Genomic DNA, 18,826 nt, shown 5'->3' with positions numbered 1-18,826 from the left:
GCATTTTGAGGGATTTTTCTTTTGTTTGAATCAGCATCAAAACCACTGTCTGGACTAGTGGAACGGGTGAAAAGTAGTAAGCCTCGCAATTTTGAACACGCAACTACATTGATTGGATTAAATGACTGTTTTTCAATTGAACTGGACGCAAAAGAATATGTCAATACTTTAGAGAAATTAGCTTTTTATTAAATCAAAAATTTAACCCCAAAAAAAATCTCAATATGCACAGTAACTCTTCTAGGATTTTTAGAAAAGATTTTCTAATGCAAATGTTCAGAAACTTAACCAGAAGTTTTCAAAATTAGTTTAAAATACGGAGGAATTGGTCGATGTAAAGTTAGATTTTTTAGACGTTATCAAGGCTTTAGTGCAAACATTTTGAGGTTCTTTTAGTAACTCTTCATTGTTATCAAGTTCATATGAAAAAGTAACTACGCTGAAATGAAACAATCTCATCAGATACCCAAATTAGATCCAAAAACCGCAGATATGCTCTTCAAAACGGTGCAAGATTTCTCAGAAAAAAATATTTTTGTGTTTTTTGTTCTTAGTTTAGACTATGGCGATTAAAATTTATTCTTTTAAGCCAATCTGTGATGCTTAATAATAAATTTTATTATTTTATTTGCGCTTTTAATCGGTATATATCGAATAGAAAAACTGGTTTCTGAGATATTTAAGCTCCCGAAAAAACGTTTCCATAGTAAAACCGAAAAGGGTGCGCGGTGATCACCCAAACTGACTGATTTTTTCATAATTACTTTGTAAGTCACACGAAGTGAAGATTTTGAAACTAATCCAGTTAACAAGAAAAACATTTGCTAAGTGTCTCCTCACTTCTGAACATAGTTCAGCAAAAATGGATTTTATCAACCAGGTTTGTAGTTCCTGTTCAAGCATCAGAATAGTTACGCGATACGTTACTCGTTCAATGAAATAATAACACAGTATAAAAAAACTCCAAAGCGTTTTAACTGTGTATTTTCAAACTTAGGCCGATTTTTTGGCTCTTTTTAGTCTCATCCTTATATTCCAGTTAAGTCTGAGCTTCCACACCTTTCATTTTCAGCACATAACAGTGAAACAATGCTATGATGTACTTTAAGAATGTACGGTCAAAAAAGCTTTTTGACCTTCTAGCGAACCTGATTGGCAATAACCGATGGCCAGTCAATAATTGTGACATTTACTTTTGCTATTATTGCCTGCATAGATGAGAAAATTTTTCCAACTGAACTAAAGAGAGCAAAGTTCACACCCTTGTGAATTATTGCCATATTTTTTGCAAAAACTGTCGCCCTAGTTCAAAAACATGTGCGTTTTCCGAAATTGTTGAACAAACTATCCATGCTCAAATAACAGAGCATTTGAACAAATACCAAAAATTGACACCCTTTCATTTTGGATTTTCCAAGAAGTTCTCATCATAATATGCCTTGATTTACGTTATAGAAAGTATCCGAAAGGAAACAGATTCTAAAAAAAGAAACAGAAAGGAAACGGATTCTCCAAATTCTCATGCAGCTTTATTGGATCTTTCAAAGGTTTTCGAAATCATTTCACAAATTGTTTTAGAAAAAAAATTACATTGTTGAAATTTTTAAAGGAAGCAAATGCATTAATTAAAGAATTCATCATTGAACGCCTTCAAAGAGTGAACGTGAATGAAGTTTTTTTCTGACTAGCTTAAAGTTATAAGATGCATGAAACGAGGCACTGTACTAGGTACATTGTTGTTTAAATTATATATCATTGATATACAAAAACAAGTATCTCTTGAACTTTGGTATAATATGCAGATGACTGTATAAGATTTTTATTATCCCTAATTTCACTTGATGCGTTGAGTCAATTACAACATTCCTTGCTCCAACTCACTATTTTTTTGCCATAAATCAGTTCAATTTGAATGCAATCAAAATCAGAATTTGTAACATTTTATCAAAAACGATAGACAGAATGTGAAAATTGACTAACTGATTATGAATGACCAATATTTAGCAGATAAAATTGAATGCTATTTTTTAAATCTGTTGCTTGATTCTATTCGTTTTTTTTTCAATCTCAAACGAAAAAAAAATTGCAAGACTTGGCCCAAAGAATTAAAATGATATATACAATTGGACTAAAACTTCCCAGATTGCCTTTGATTGCTTTGCTTCAATGTTTAGTTTTCAGCCAATTAGGTTAAGCAGCGATGTTTTTGAAGACAATTAGTGCAACTTAATGATGTACATAGAAAAACAGTTGAGTTGGGCTTCGGAACGCACACTTTTCAGATCAAAATTTAAACCTTTTGCCGCACTACGGAAAAGTGAACCATTCATCGGAATTGAGAGTAGATTTGAACTGAAATGTGTTACATATCTATATCAGTATCTCACTAACAAAAAGCAAGCTTTACAAATGCATTGAGGCTACCGACTGCGATTTATAGAGTAAATCTACGAACAAAGATAACCACTGAACATGATAACCACTGTTCAACTGCTTCTCTACAAAAAAGTTTCCTTTTCATCTGACGTCGAAAAAGTGAAATTCATTGGCCAGTAAATTACAAATTTTTGAACTTACCACATCAACTTTCGAAAAAATGAAAGAAATCTACAGTACTCAAATGAAATCTAACGCTACATGTACGCATATCAATACATGGCGTGAATTCCGTTACATTCGTTGATTGCAATTATATGTTCAGTTTTGACAAGGTTTTAGTAATTTTACATCGTTTATATTTTAAGTTGTTTCATCTCATTTTATACAAACATGAAAAATTAATCTGACTTTGTAGCTAATTTTAACACACTTTTACTATAATAAGGCACTGACTAATCTGTAAAGTAAGTAAAGTGTTTCTTCTTCTTCTTCTTCTTCTTTAAGTCAAAATAAGGAGTTTTTTGTCTTCATTGAAGAAACACCAGTCCACATGATGTACTTTGTCTTGATTTCTAGGTAAATTCCAATTTTAACTCTACACTTTTAATGTAATAATACATTGACTAATCTGTAAAGTAAGTAAAGTGTTTCTTCTTCTTTTTCTTCTTCTTCTTCAAGTCAAAATAAAGAGTTTTTTGTCTTCATTGAAGAAACACCAGTCCACATGATGTCCTTTGTCTTGATTTCTATGTAAATTTCAAGTTCAACATACTTGCAACATTGAAACAAAAAAATGCACCATCCCTCATATTGAAGGATAGTATTTTTGAACTGTATGACCAGTCTTATTAAATTTTTGCTGTTAGATTTTTAAGAGGAGTTTATTGTGGATAGTCATTTTCAGTAGTACAGCTCAAGAGCCAGTCGGTCAAATTCTGAAGTTTCTTGTTGATTTCAAGGTGAAATGTTTTTTTTTTTCAAAAAATTTGAATTGGCCATGTCATGCTCAAATTTGTCGCAGCAACTGAAATGAAAAAGTCAGAACATCAGAAAAAAAACGATTAAAAATAGCGGGAAAATTGACCGCAAAACGGTCTGGCGGCAAATTGCTATTCGCATTGTGTCCAATAACTACCCATTCGAGTGGAGCTGTCTTGTTCCCGATAGAGAACACCACGAGATCTTACGAGAGTGCCATCACTGAAAAAAAAACTCATTCATTGGGTAGGTCGACTAGTGAAGCGAATCAATGGTCAAGACGAAAAAGCCTCTTCAGTTAAAACCAATCAACGCTATTAATTTTCTCGAGTTATCCTAATTAACCTAATTAATCGGTTCCTGAGCCGTAGTCACTCTGTGAGTACTGAATTTATTTTCTAGAGTGCATTTTACTTTGAGATAAGGCGGGTTTTAGATTGATCTAATTGAAATGAATCAAAGTTCCACCGTCCGATATAAACCTATGGTATTCACTTTATACTCCAGGAAATAGGTATAAAACTGACTCGAGCAAACGTTTTTATTTTAGCAGAGCTTGGAAACAGAATCTACAGGATTTCTCTTGGGTGGTTTAGCCGCATCGCGCTTGAAGGGTTTTTCCACTTAAGTGTGAGTGGGGCTATGAAGGGAGGAAGTTAGACAGGGGGTTGGCTAGGATACGAATTGCGGTTGAAAGTTGCAAAAAGCGGGTTCTTTTTACTGTAAGCAAACAAACGCCAACGTCAATTTGTATATATTTTAAAAATCAGAGTCCGACTGCAATAAAGATAAAAACAAGAGCTGAAACGCGAAGGTACCTCAAAGCGAACTGGAAATACAAAAGGTAGTCTGGCTGAATTGTGTGGGGTGATCGGAGTTAAATTTCAATTCTAAGAAACCAATAAGGCAAAGAATCCCACACAACAACAGTAGTGGAGATAACGCGTGACAACCAGGTACTAGACAATTTTTTTAAACGACAGTTTTTTGATAGTTGATGTAATACATTTGTTTTGAGATTTTTGAACACTTCTTGAGTTTTTACTTAGTCGGACTTCAAAATTTGGAATCTTTGTAAATCAAACGTTTTTAATCTTGGAGAACTTTCAAAGAAAACCTGGTGTTAGAAAACCGATCGATTGCAATTGATTCAGGGACAGGAAAAAAGTGTGTGGACATTTCATTCGATTTTTGGCAGCAATAGTGGGGGGTAGGACATTTTACACGAGGTACAATTGAGTCCTGGAAAGCTAAATAAACTGCCCAACGCTTGAGTTCTAGAAAACAAATGCCCAAAACTGGGTTGCTGGAATCCTGGGAAGCTAAAACAACTGCCCAACACTTGAGTCCTGGGAAGCTGAAACAACTGCATAACACTGGTTTGCTGGAATCCTGGGGAACTAAATCAACTGTCCAACGCTTGAGTCTTGGGAAGCTTAAACAGCTGCCCAACAACTGCGTGCTGGGAAAATAAGACAACTGCCCAACACTGATTTCCTAGAGTCCAGGTAATCTAAACCAACTGCCCAACACTTGAGCCCTGGCAAGCTAAAACAACTGCTCAACACCTATTGCTGAAGTTCTGGGAACCTAAACCAACTGCCAAACGCATGAGCCCTGAGAAGATCAACTTCCCAACATTTGAGTCCTGGAAACTAAATCAACTGCCCAACGCAAGAGTCTTGGGAAGCCAGAACAACTGCCCAAAACTAAAGGGCTTGAGTCTTGGGAAGTTCAAATGGCTGCCCAACACCTGTTTCTGGAGTCCTAGGAACCTAAATCAACTACCCAGCACCTCAGTCCTGGGAAGCCAAATCAACTTCCAAACATTTGAGTCCTAGAAAGCTAAATCAACTGCCCAACGCAAGAGTCCTGGTAAGCCAGAACAACTGCCCAACACTAATGGGAGGCTCAAAAAACTGCCCAACACTAAAGGGCTTGAGTCTTGGGAAGTTCAAATAGCTGCCCAACACCTGTTGCTGGAGTCTTGGGAACCTAAATCAACTGCCCAACACCTCAGTCCTGGGAAGCCAAATCAACTTCCCAACATTTGAGTCCTGGGGAGCTAAATCAAATGCACAACGCAAAAGTCTTGGGAAGCCAGAACAACTGCCCAAAACCAATGGGCGGCTCAAAAAACTGCCCAATTCCAAAAGGGTTTGAGTCTTGGGAAGTTCAAATAGCTGCCCAAAACCAGTTGCTGGAGTCCTGGGAACCTAAATCAACTGCCCAACACCTCAGTCCTGGGAAGCCAATTCAACTTCCCAACATTTGAGTCCTGGGAAGCTAATTCAACTGTCCAACGCTTGAGTCTTGGGAAGCTTAAACAGCTGCCCAACAGTTGCGTGCTGGGAAGCTAAGACAACTGCCCAACACTGGTTTCCTAGAGTCCAGGTAATCTAAAACCAACTGCCCAACCCTTGAGTCCTGGCAAACTAAAACAACTGCCCAACACCTGTTGCTGAAGTTCTGGGAACCTAAATCAAATGCCAAACACTTGAGCCCTCAGAAGATAAATCAATTTCTCAGCATTTGAGTCCTGGAAAGCTAAATCAACTGCCCAAGGCAAGAGTCTTGGGAAGCCAGAACATCTGCCCAAAACCAATGGGAGGCTCAAAAAACTGCCCAACTCTAAAGGGCTTGAGTCTTGGGAAGTTCAAATAGCTGTCCAACACCTATTGCTGGAGTCCTGGGAACCTAAATCAACTGCCCAACACCTCAGTCCTGAGAAGCCAAATCAACTTCCCAACATTTGAGTCCTGGGAAGCTAAATCAACTGTCCAACGCTTGAGTCTTGGGAAGCTTAAACAGCTGCCCAACAGTTGCGTGCTGGGAAGCTAAGACAACTGCCCAACACTGGTTTCCTAGAGTCCAGGTAATTTAAACCAACTGCCCAACCCTTGAGTCCTGGCAAACTAAAACAACTGCCCAACACCTGTTTCTGGAGTCCTAGGAACCTAAATCAACTGCCCAACACTTCAGTCCTGGGAAGCCAAATCAACTTCCCAACATTTGAGTCCTGGAAAGCTAAATCAACTGCCCAACGCAAGAGTCTTGGGAAAACAGAACAACTGCCCAAAACTAATGGGAGGCTCAAAAAACTGCCCAACACTAAAGAGCTTGAGTCTTGGGAAGTTCAAATAGCTGCCCAACACCTGTTGCTGGAGTCTTGGGAACCTAAATCAACTGCCCAACACCTCAGTCCTGGGAAGCCAAATCAACTTCCCAACATTTGAGTCCTGGAAAGCTAAATCAACTGCCCAACGCAAAAGTCTTGGGAAGCCAGAAAAACTGCCCAAAACCAATGGGAGGCTCAAAAAACTGCCCAACTCTAAAGGGCTTGAGTCTTGGGAAGTTCAAATAGCTGTCCAACACCTATTGCTGGAGTCCTGGGAACCTAAATCAACTGCCCAACACCTCAGTCCTGAGAAGCCAAATCAACTTCCCAACATTTGAGTCCTGGGAAGCTAAATCAACTGTCCAACGCTTGAGTCTTGGGAAGCTTAAACAGCTGCCCAACAGTTGCGTGCTGGGAAGCTAAGACAACTGCCCAACACTGGTTTCCTAGAGTCCAGGTAATTTAAACCAACTGCCCAACCCTTGAGTCCTGGCAAACTAAAACAACTGCCCAACACCTGTTTCTGGAGTCCTAGGAACCTAAATCAACTGCCCAACACTTCAGTCCTGGGAAGCCAAATCAACTTCCCAACATTTGAGTCCTGGAAAGCTAAATCAACTGCCCAACGCAAGAGTCTTGGGAAAACAGAACAACTGCCCAAAACTAATGGGAGGCTCAAAAAACTGCCCAACACTAAAGAGCTTGAGTCTTGGGAAGTTCAAATAGCTGCCCAACACCTGTTGCTGGAGTCCTGGGAACCTAAATCAACTGGCCAACACCTCATTCCTGGGAAGCCAAATCAACTTCCCAACATTTGAGTCCTTGGGAGCTAAATCAACTGCCCAACGCTTGAGTCTTGCGAAGCCAGAACAACTTCCCAACACTAATGGTTGGGTCAAAAATTGCCCAACACTAAAGGGCTTGAGTCTTGGGAAGTTCAAATGGCTGCCCAACACCTGTTTCTGGAGTCCTAGGAACCTAAATCAACTGGCCAACACCTCATTCCTGGGAAGCCAAATCAACTTCCCAACATTTGAGTCCTGGAAAGCTAAATCAACTGCCCAACGCAAGAGTCTTGGGAAAACAGACCAACTGCCCAAAACTAATGGGAGGCTCAAAAAACTGCCCAACACTAAAGAGCTTGAGTCTTGGGAAGTTCAAATAGCTGCCCAACACCTGTTGCTGGAGTCCTGGGAACCTAAACGAACTGCCCAAAACTTCAGTCCTGGGAAGCCAAATCAACTTCATAACATTTGAGTCCTGGAAAGCTAAATCAACTGCCCAACGCAAGAGTCTTGGGAAGCCAGAAAAACTGCCCAAAACCAATGGGAGGCTCAAAAAACTGCCCAACTCTAAAGGGCTTGAGTCTTGGGAAGTTCAAATAGCTGCCCAACACCTGTTGCTGGAGTCCTGGGAACCTAAATCAACTGCCCAACACCTCAGTCCTGAGAAGCCAAATCAACTTCCCAACATTTGAGTCCTGGGAAGCTAAATCAACTGTCCAACGCTTGAGTCTTGGGAAGCTTAATTAGTTGCCCAACAGTTGCGTGCTGGGAAGCTAAGACAACTGCCCAACACTGGTTTCCTAGAGTCCAGGTAATCTAAACCAACTGCCCAACCCTTAAGTCCTGGCAAACTAAAACAACTGCCCAACACCTGTTTCTGGAGTCCTAGGAACAGAAATCAACTGCCCAACACTTCAGTCCTGGGAAGCCAAATCAACTTCCCAACATTTGAGTCCTGGAAAGCTAAATCAACTGCCCAACGCAAGAGTCTTGGGAAAACAGAACAACTGCCCAAAACTAATGGGAGGCTCAAAAAACTGCCCAACACTAAAGAGCTTGAGTCTTGGGAAGTTCAAATAGCTGCCCAACACCTGTTGCTGGAGTCCTGGGAACCTAAATCAACTGGCCAACACCTCATTCCTGGGAAGCCAAATCAACTTCCCAACATTTGAGTCCTTGGGAGCTAAATCAACTGCCCAACGCTTGAGTCTTGCGAAGCCAGAACAACTTCCCAACACTAATGGTTGGGTCAAAAATTGCCCAACACTAAAGGGCTTGAGTCTTGGGAAGTTAAAATACCTGCCCAACACCTGTTTCTGGAGTCCTAGGAACCTAAATCAACTGGCCAACACCTCATTCCTGGGAAGCCAAATCAACTTCCCAACATTTGAGTCCTGGGGAGCTAAATCAACTGCACAACGCTTGAGTCTTGTGCGAAGCCAGAACAACTGCCCAACACAAATGGTTGGGTCAGAAATTGCCCAACGTTAAAGGGCTTGAGTCTTGGGAAGTTCAAATGGCTGCCCAACACCTGTTTCTGGAGTCCTAGGAACCTAAATCAACTGCCCAACACTTCAGTCCTGGGAAGCCAAATCAACTTCCCAACATTTGAGTCCTGGGAAGTTAAATCAACTGCCCAACGCTTGAGTCCTGGGAAGCCAGAACAACTTCCCAAGACTAATGGGAGGCTCAAAAACTGCCCAACACTAAAGGGCTTGAGTCTTGGGAAGTTCAAATAGCTGCCGAACACTGGGGTTTTCGGGGGACCTGGTAAGCTAAATTAACTGCCCCAGGCTAGAGTCTTGGGAAGCCAGAACAACTGCCCAAGACTAATGGGAGGCTCAAAAACTGCCCAACGCTAAAGGGCTTGAGTCATGGGAATTTCAATTAGCTGCCCAACACCTGTTGCTGGAGTCCTGGGAATCTAAATCAACTGCCCAACACCTCAGTCCTGGGAAACCAAATCAACTTCCCAACATTTGAGTCCTGGGGAGCTAAATCGAATGCCCAACGCAAGAGTCTTGGGAAGCCAGAACAACTGCCCAACACTAATGGAAGGCTCAAAAAACTGCCCTACGCTAAAGGGCTTGAGTCTTGGGAAGTTCAAATAGCTGCCAAACACCTGTTGCTGGAGTCCCGGGAACTTAAATCAACTGCCCAACACTTCAGTCCTGGGAAGCCAAATCAACTTCCCAACATTTGAGTCCTGGGAAGCTAAATCAACTGCCCAACGCTTGAGTCTTGGGAAGTCAGAACAACTTCCCCAACACTAAAGGGCTTGAGTTTTGGGAAATTCAAATAGCTGCCCAACACTAGGGTTTTTGGGGGACCTGGTAAGCTAAATCAACTACCCCAGGCTAGTGTTGCATCAAAATGCATCAAAATCAAATTTTGTAACATTTTATCAAAAAAAAATTGACAGAATGTGAAAATTGACCAAATGATTATGAATGACCAATATTTAGCAGATAAAAATGAATGCAATCTTTCAAGTCTGATGCTTGATTCTAATCGTTTTTTTTTTAATCTCAAACAAAAAAAAATTTTGCAAGATTTGGCCCAAAGAATTAAAATGATATATTTATTTGGACTACAACTTTCCAGATTGCCTTTGATTGCTTTGCTTCCATGTTTAGTTTTAAGCCAATTAGGTTAAGCAGCGATGCTTTTGAAGCCAATCAGTGCGACTTAATGATGTACATAGAAAAACAGTTGAGTTGGGCTTCGAAACGCACACTTTTCAAATCAAAGTTTAAGCCTTTTGCCGCACTACGGAAAAAAAATCATTCATCGGAATTGAGAAAAGATTTGAACTGAAATGTGTTAAATATCTAAATCAGTATCTCACTCACAAAAGGCAAGCTTTACAAATGCCTTGAGGCACCGACTGAGATTTATAGAGTAAATCAACGAACAAAGAAAACAATATTTGATAACCACTGTTCGACTGCTTCTCTACAAAAAAGTTTTCTTTTTCATCTGACATCAAAAAAGTGAAATTCATTGGTCAGTAAATTACACATTTTCGAACTTACCACATCAACATTCGAAAAAATGAAAGAAATCTTTAGTACTCAAATGAAATCTAACGCTACATGTACGCATACCAATACATGGCGTGAACTCCGTTTACATTAGTTGATTGCAATTATATGTTCAGTTTTGACGCGGTTTTTTTTGTAAATTTACATCGTTTATGTTTTAAGCTGTTTCATCTCATTTTAATCAAACATGAAAACTTATTCTGACTTTGTAGCTAATTTTAACACACTTTTACTATAATAAGGCATTGACTAATCTGTAAATTAAGTGAATTGTTTCTTCTTCTTCTTCTTCTTCTTTTTCTTCTTCAAGTCAAAATAAGGAGTTTTTTGTCTTCATTGAAGAAACACCAGTCCACATGATGTACTTTAACTTGATTTCTAGGTAAATTCCAAGTTCAACATACTTGCAACATTGAAACAAAAAAATGAACCATCCGTCATCTTGAAGGATTGTGTTTTTGAACTGTGTGACCAACCTCATTAAGTTTTTCCTGTTGCATTTTTAAGAGGAGTTTATTTTGGATAGTCATTTCCTGTACAGCTCGTGAGGCAGTCGGTCAAATCCTGAAGTTTCTTGTTGATTTCAAAGTGAGATGCTTTTTTTCAAAAAATTCGAATTGGCCATGTCATGCTCAAGTTTGTCGCAGCAACTGAAATGGAAAAAGTCAGAACATCAGAAAAAATGATTAAAAATAGCGGGAAAGTTGACCGCAAAACGGTCTGGCGGCAGTCCATTCGAGTAGAGCTGTCTTGTAGAAGACACCACGAGATCTTACGAGAGTGCCATCACTGAAAAAAAAAACACCTTCATTGGGTAGGTCGACTAGTGAAGCGATTCAATGGTCCAGACGAAAAAACTTCTTCAGTTAAAACCAGTCAACGTTATTAATTTTCTCGAGTTATCCTAATTGACTTAATTAATCGGTTCCTGAGCCGTAGTCACTCAGTGGGTACTGAATTTATTTTCTAGAGTGCATTTTATGTTGAGATAAGGCGGGTTTCAGATTGATATAATTGAAATGAATCAAAGGTCCACTGTCCAATATAAACCTATTCCAGGAAAAAGGTATAAAACTGAATCGAGCAAACATTTTTTTTTACTGTAAGCAGTTTTTTTTACTGTAAGCAAACAGCCGACAACGTCGATTCGGTTATGTTATGACTGCAATAAAGATAAAAACAAGAGCTGAAACTAATAAGGCAAAGAATCCCATATCAACAACAGTAGTGGAGATAATGCGTGACAACAAGACAAATTTTTTAAGCGATACTTTTTTCATAGTTGATGTAATACAATTGTTTTGAGATTTTTGAACACTTTCAAAGAAAACCTGGCGTTAAAAAACCAATCGATTGCAATTGATTTAGGGACAAGAAAAAACTCTATGGACATTTCAATCGATTTTTGGCAGCAATAGTGGGGGGTAGGAAATTTTACACGAGGTACATTTGAGTCCTGGTCAGCTTAATCATCTGCCCAACGCTTGAGTTCTGAAAAACAAATGCGCAACGCTGGTTTGCTGGAATCCTGGGAAGCTAAAACAACTGCCCAACACTTGAGTCCTGGGAAGCTAAAACAACTGCCCAACAGTTGTTTGTTGGAGCCCTGGGAAGCTAAATCATCTGTCCAACGCTTGAGTCTTTGGAAGCTTGAACAGCTGCCCAACAATTGAGTGCTGGGAAGCTAAGACAACTGCCCAACACTGGTTTCCTTGAGTCCAGTTAATCTAAACCAACTGCCCAGCACTTGAGTCCTGGCAAGCTAAAACAACTGGCCAACACCTGTTGCTTGAGTTCTGGGAACCTAAACCAACTTCCCAACACTTGAGTCCTGAGAAGATAAATCAACTTCCCAACGTTTGAGTCCTGGGAAGCTAAATCAACTGCCCAACGCATGAGTCTTGGGAAGCCAGAACAACTGCTCAACACTAATGGGAGGCTCAAAAAACTGCCCAACACTAAAGGGCTTGATTCTTGGGAAATTCAATTAGCTGCCCAACACATGTTGCTGGAGTCCTGGGAACCTAAACGAACTGCCCAAAACTTCAGTCCTGGGAAGCCAAATCAACTTCATAACATTTGAGTCCTGGGAAGCTAAATCAACTGCCCAACGCTTGAGTCTTGGGAAGTCAGAACAACTGCCGAACACTAATGGGAGGCTCAAAAAACTGCCCAACACTAAAGGGGTTGAGTCTTGGGAAATTCAATTAGCTGCCCAACACTAGGGTTTTTGGGGGACCAAGTAAGCTAAATTAACTGCCCCAGGCTAGAGTCTCGGAATAAGAACAGTACAATTGACCACTAGGATCATAAACTTTCAAGCCAGACAGTTGAAATAGATAATATACCGAAGTTGTTTTTGAAAAACTAGATATCTGGCAATTGTTTTTATGTTTAAAATTCAATTTTAATCTATTAATAAAACTTTACATAAACTTAAATTGTAAACAGATATTACTTGAGAAAACAGGGACTCATGAAGAGAACAAGGGTGCCTTTACCAGAGAAAGGCAGAATCGTGCAAAAAGACATTCAAAACTGACACCGGCGGTAGCAATACCGAGATTGAAGAAGAGAAATGTTTCAGTTAGCATGGTGAATACGCAGAGGAACAAAGAACAACTCGAGACCCGAGCAAAGTAAAGACGATATCGAAAAGAAGACGAAGGAGTCAACTTCAATGTCAAATAACCATGAGCATGAAGCGAATTGAGTTTTCACCGGGAGGTAATGGTAACGATAGTACTGGCAGTACCCCAGAAACGATAAGAGACGGTTCCCAGCCGAAGAGGACATCCTTGACGGAGAGATTTAGCGCCATGGTGTGGATGAGACCGAAAGATAGAGAAGAGGTGATAAATGGGACCGGCAAACGCAAGACCTTTGAGACGGTTTCCGCCATAATTACTAATAATGGAGACCCACAAAGGAGGAAAACAAAGCACGGAAGCTACGCTGTGACCAGAAAATCATACAGTGATCGTCGAAAGAATGGAAGGGGCCGCCGCTAGACCTGATGGACTGATGCAAAAACTAGATCGGATAGACAAAAAGCTCAAATATGGTGACGAAGACCGGGAAAAAGTGAAAAGGGAGATCGGGCATATCAAATATGAGAACATTGATAACTACTTCACCAAGGCACGAGCAACTGAGGAGAAATTACTAAAGTAGGCCAGACTGAAAAAGAACGGAAAAGTTTATCAAGAGAGATATAGAGGAAGTGAAGAAACGGTGGAGTTTTGAGACAAGAATGGATACGATGAGCAGAGACTAAGCAGAGAGCTCCTGTACCATACAGTTCAACTTGGATGCGCTCTTGAGAAATCCTATCAACCAAGATAAAGCAGTCCCAGAAAAACAGCAAAACAACGTGGGACAAGAGTAGAATTTGAAGAGCCACATTGCAAGAAACAAGAATCCACTCCATTGCCTTCAATACAAAACAGCATAAGATCGGATCCAGTGAAGTCAGCCAAGAGAAAAAAGGCTTCAAATTTGTTCAAATGCATTCGATTCCCGAGGAAACTAAATGTTCGATTAACTATAGCACCAGGTGCCACTACATGGGTGAACACTTGGGACATGATGAATAGAAGACAAAAAACACGGACACAAGCAGAAAAACGGGGCGGTAAAACGAGGAAAATCTTCAAGAAACCTAAAGAATAAAAGGACAATTCCGATGTCAAAGTATCGAAGTTACACCTAGAGCAGGACATCTTGGATGATGAATGACAAGCCTGCTTAGCGATCCTAAGCAATCTAGAAGGCACAACACTAAAAAGCGTGGTGGCGAAGAAGGAAGAAGAACTAGGTACAGCAGACAATATTTTCGAATTACTGTTGAACCGTTTCGGCTCTGGAAAGAAGGGACACCAAGCCATGACGAAGAATGGAGATGAGTCGATCGATCAATTTTTGGATGATTTAGAGAGCATGAGGAGAAGAAATGACCCGGAGGAGTTCACAAACAGTAGGAACTTCAAAATTGCATCGAAATTCATCGACGGAGTAAAGAGTGACGATCTGAGTACGGTGTTGGAAACCTACTACACGCTATCAATAGATAATGCACCAAACCCAGAAGAGATGAGGCAAAATCTACAAAATGCATGTATTGAAGCCAAAGATATTATCATTTTTGACAGACCGGAACCCTCAAGGGGGAGCGAACAACAGAGGTCGACGCGGTACAAGCCGAAAAACGATATGGACAAGTGCACATCGTGCAAGAATTGTGGGTCAGCAGATCATCACGTAGCGAAATGCACCTCATACAAACAAGGGATGAAGAGCCTGGGTTACGCACCGGATTAGGATGATATGAACCAGATGGAGACATATGAATTCTACAGTGGCCTAATAATCAAGATTGGAGCGATTCTTCTGTGGCCAAAAAGGTCACTTCAGAATGATTGTCCTCTGTTCTGGGAGGCCAGGAAGATTGAGAACCATCCGAAGCAAAAACTGGCGCTAGTAGCAGTGCAGAAAACGAGAAGCAGACAGGCAGAAAATGATTGGCAGAACAAAGACTTGAATAGAGATAAACTGTTGACGAAATCCAAGAAGGCAGTAACTAAAGATATGGAAAGCTACGAAACAGATCCGAAAAGGATGCTGGAGACAAGTTACCAGAAAACCGGGGCAAACGCTATCAACAAAATGAAATATGACTTAGCAACGAAAGTGAGTGAGCTGATGTTGAGACAGGAGATAGAAAAACAGCAGAAAGAACAACCATCGTCAGGGGAAGGAAGTGAACCTGAGGTCAGCGACAATCTCAAGGTAAGAAGCAATTGCAATACTCTGAAGATGGAAACCGGGAAGCCGTTTGGGATCACAAAAATTGGGGCCAGAATAAGGTCGATAATCACCGTAGGTGGCCACGAAGTGATGAAGAACCTGAGCGAACAAAGTGACCAAACATTGATGCACATAGATGTACATGCCGACTATTTGCGCTCTATCAGTCCTCAAACTCCATCGAATGCCATCAGAGCGCTACTGAGAAGAGGTGGTGGGAAATCGATCAGAATAGATAGTAGATATACCGAAGCCTATGGTCCACACGAGGTTAAGCTAAAGATAGATGGAATCAACCTTTATACGAAGACGACGATAACTTGTGACGATGACCTGGCGTGTCAGGTTTTCCTTGGCCGAGAGGAGCTCAAAGTCAGCTCAATTGGACATTGCGCCATGCTTGAGGAGGACGCCAAGCATCTGGACACGGAAGCGGGCGTGTCTGCTCATGTACTTGATATAAACGGAAAGAAGACGCCCTTGAAGGTGTTACTAGATATGGGGACCGTCTTGAGTGTGATACCAATTGAAATATGGACCCGGATTGGATTCGACAAGAGCGACCTACTAAGATCCAGATTCCGGTTGTCGGCAGGGAACAAGGGGGCACTACGGTTACTAGGCAGAACAACGTCATAGCATTAAATATGGGCAAATGCAATCTGTGGATGAGTTTTTTGTAGCGGAAAACCTAGATAAATCGGTCTCACAAGGCGATATTCAGGATTCGAAAACCGGAATTAAGTACCTAATAAAACCGGTAAATTTGATAGTGACACAGTAGTGTAAAGCTCCAGTCCTCATGAGTAGGAGGGTGACGTTGCAAGCCATTCAGGCTGCAATCTTAAGCTTGAGATTGAGGAGATTCAACGAACTCAGTGATAACAAACAGGTATGTGTAGTAACCAATCCAAGTAGCCAAAGTGCTGCCAGTGTCTCGTTGAAAACTCTTGATATACCAATAACAACCCAGAGGGAGCGGTAACTGAGATATACACTGCCCGTGAAGACTAGATACTGAAAACAATAAAAATTGTGAATTTCTTGATTGTCCAAAACACAAGGACAAAGTTGTTAGATTGAGTAGAAAAAAGCGAATAAAATACGAATAAAAAGGTTCATTTAAGTCAGAGACGGACGATGGACTTTCGAGCTGATTGAACCTGAAGATTTGGATTTTGACAAACCTGTATTACCCGAAATAGAGCCTTTAAGGAGAAAAATAGCGGACAAACAGCTCGAAGCCATCAATCATGTCTAGATAGGAATCGAGAGGTTTTCTCGAGACATAAGGCGGACAATGGGTGTTGTAACATTGCTGAACATGAACTAGAATTAGAGGAGCCGTTGATACGGCTCAGGAAGGGGCGAGGCGCATGACCCCCCACAAATCGGTTGCAGGTAGAAAAGAATTAAAACGTTATTAGAGTATGACTTGATAGAACCATCCAAATCACTGTGGGCGTGTGGAGTAGTGATAGTCAAAAAGAAAGAAGATCAATTGAGATTCTGTTGTGAGTTTCGATATCTGAATTCACGGTGAAGGATGCCGATCAAGTCAGGAGAATGGACAAAAGTCTTTCAAAATTAGGGGATGCTAATTTTTTTTTACTACTCTTGACTTGGGGTCAGCATTCTGGCAGGTACCGCTTAGGAAATAAGATAGGGATAAAACCGGTGTTGCTTGCGAGCTGGGATTGTTTCAATCGAAAAGGATGCTTTTAGGCCTATGCAATGCGACAGCCACGTATCAGAGACTGATGTCACAAGCACAAACTTGAGGGAAAAAGAAGTATAGGAACTTGGTCATGTGATATGTGGACGACGTAGTGATTGCAGCGCCAACTCCTGAGGATCACATCGAGCGCCTAGACGAAGTGTATGCGTGTATAAAAAGGGCAGCTCTGAAGTGCGAAATCTTGAAGGATTCAATTGAATACCTTGGTGTAATGGTGAACAAACGTGGCATCAGACCAGATCCAGACGCAGTTGAGGCAGTCCTAACTTGGAAATCACTAAAGGCCGAGCACCAATTGATGTGTCGAGATTTCTTGGTGTCGCGAACTAATATCTAGTATACAGAATTCATGAAAGGCTACGCGGACAAGGTATACCCGATACAACAACTCATGAGACAAAGAGGCAAGAAGATTACATGGAATAACGCATCAGAAGAGTCCTTTCAGAGAACAAAACGGGAGTTGTCTGAGGCTCCGGTATTGAGCATGACAACAGAGAAGGCACATACAATTCAGTAGTCGTGATTTCTGGTATACTTCATCGATGGCAAGAGTTGAATTGCAAGACCGCCTTGAGACCGTATTGAGACCGTCTTGAGCAACATAGATATGAAGTATGGGGCGCCAAGGCGGAAATTTTTGCAGCAGTTACCTTCGTGGAGAAAAACAGAGCATATCTGGGCAGCAATTCATTCAAGTTACGTGTGAATAACAAAGCCTCGTCTTCGTTGAAGACGTATTAGATGGATCGAACTTAAGATGGGAGAAGGATCGTGTGTCTAGTAGTTGAGCACATTGACCAGAGACAAGCAACAGAGTGAAGACAGCTTGAGAGTAATGACAGAATTCTACGAGCGAAAAGATCAGAGGGAAACTGACAGGCCTGAGATCAAAGATGGATTTTCGTTTATGGACAAAGAGAGTTATGGCGGTCTGCTTCTTACAAGATGGCTCAATAAATTGGGAAAACTAATCGAAGATCACCCAGAATAACCGGCTGATGACCAGAAGACAAGAATCCTAGGGAGGCAATCGGGAATGCCCGTGGAGCTTTTGCTAAAGTCAAAACTAGTTAGGGAGACGTTTAGGGCAAAAGTTTATGACCTGGAGGAAGCCGAGAAAGGTAAGCAGTAGTGGAGCATGATCTGATGAGATTGTTGCAAAACATGGCGGACAACAAATTCGTGGACGCGAGTGAAAAGGACAATGAATTGGTAATCATGTTAATAAGGAGAACGAAGGTAGGTACAGATGGAGAAAGTGAGCTAGGAGGCAAAAACTTTAGAATATAGAGGTGGTGCAAACGGTCGTCGAGAGAATTCCAGAAGTGATCCTCAAGCAGATAGAAAAGAGCATCGTTCAAGGAAGACGCTAAAGAACTTGGAGCAGATCAACAGTCCGGGGAGTGGATGATGCAAGTAAAGAAGAGCGAAGGAGAAAATTTGCCAGTGGAGTCAGAAGTGGCTGATGCATATGTGCATGATACTAACGGAAACCAAGCTGAAAAACCAGGAGAGATAGATTCACATGGATCTTTCTTCGGGAACGTACAACTTAGACTCTGATGGATGCAAGTGGAGGGGAACAGCTGGAGATGATAGCGGTTTCAAGGAAACCCTTCACGCAGTTTAATGCAAGCCGAACATATGGACGAATCTAGAGCACGGAAACAACGGGGGAATCTTGAGCAAGATAATGTGTGTCAAGTTGCAAGATCAGATCCAGACAAGAGGTGTTGTATAGACTTTCAGATTGTTGTTTCCCCAAAAACATGTAAAAATTGTTGTACTTGATAATGTAACCGGCATCCTAGGTGAACGAAAAGGGAACCAGAGGTGAAAATCTCAAACTTGAATGATAACGATTGGAATGAGTCGGGACAGAATGTGGAACCGGACAAACTCATGAGGATGGAGATGAGGAGGGTGGACGCAAGAAAACCAGCATGACTTACAATAGTTATGAATACTACTTATT

At 41.0% G+C, this 18,826-nt stretch overlaps 2 protein-coding genes across 2 annotated transcripts in view; one reads left to right on the top strand and one right to left on the bottom strand.

Annotated features, from left to right (window-relative positions):
• Window positions 1-18,826, bottom strand: part of LOC134840454 (calmodulin-lysine N-methyltransferase-like) — a 525,993-nt gene that overhangs the window by 101,355 nt on the left and 405,812 nt on the right. The gene's annotated exons all lie outside the window — the stretch shown is intronic.
• Window positions 3,224-18,826, top strand: part of LOC134840457 (adenylate kinase isoenzyme 6-like) — a 478,618-nt gene continuing 463,015 nt past the window's right edge. Inside the window, exon 1 of the mRNA XM_063856265.1 lies at window positions 3,224-3,233. The gene's annotated coding sequence lies outside the window, so the exon portion shown is untranslated. The remainder of the gene's footprint in view (window positions 3,234-18,826) is intronic.

This window comes from Symsagittifera roscoffensis, chromosome 2, assembly GCF_963678635.1.
Source record: "Symsagittifera roscoffensis chromosome 2, txSymRosc1.1, whole genome shotgun sequence".
Taxonomy (NCBI): domain Eukaryota; kingdom Metazoa; phylum Xenacoelomorpha; order Acoela; family Convolutidae; genus Symsagittifera; species Symsagittifera roscoffensis.
Note: the sequence above shows the minus strand (reverse complement) of the source record. Positions and strands in the feature narration are given on the sequence as shown.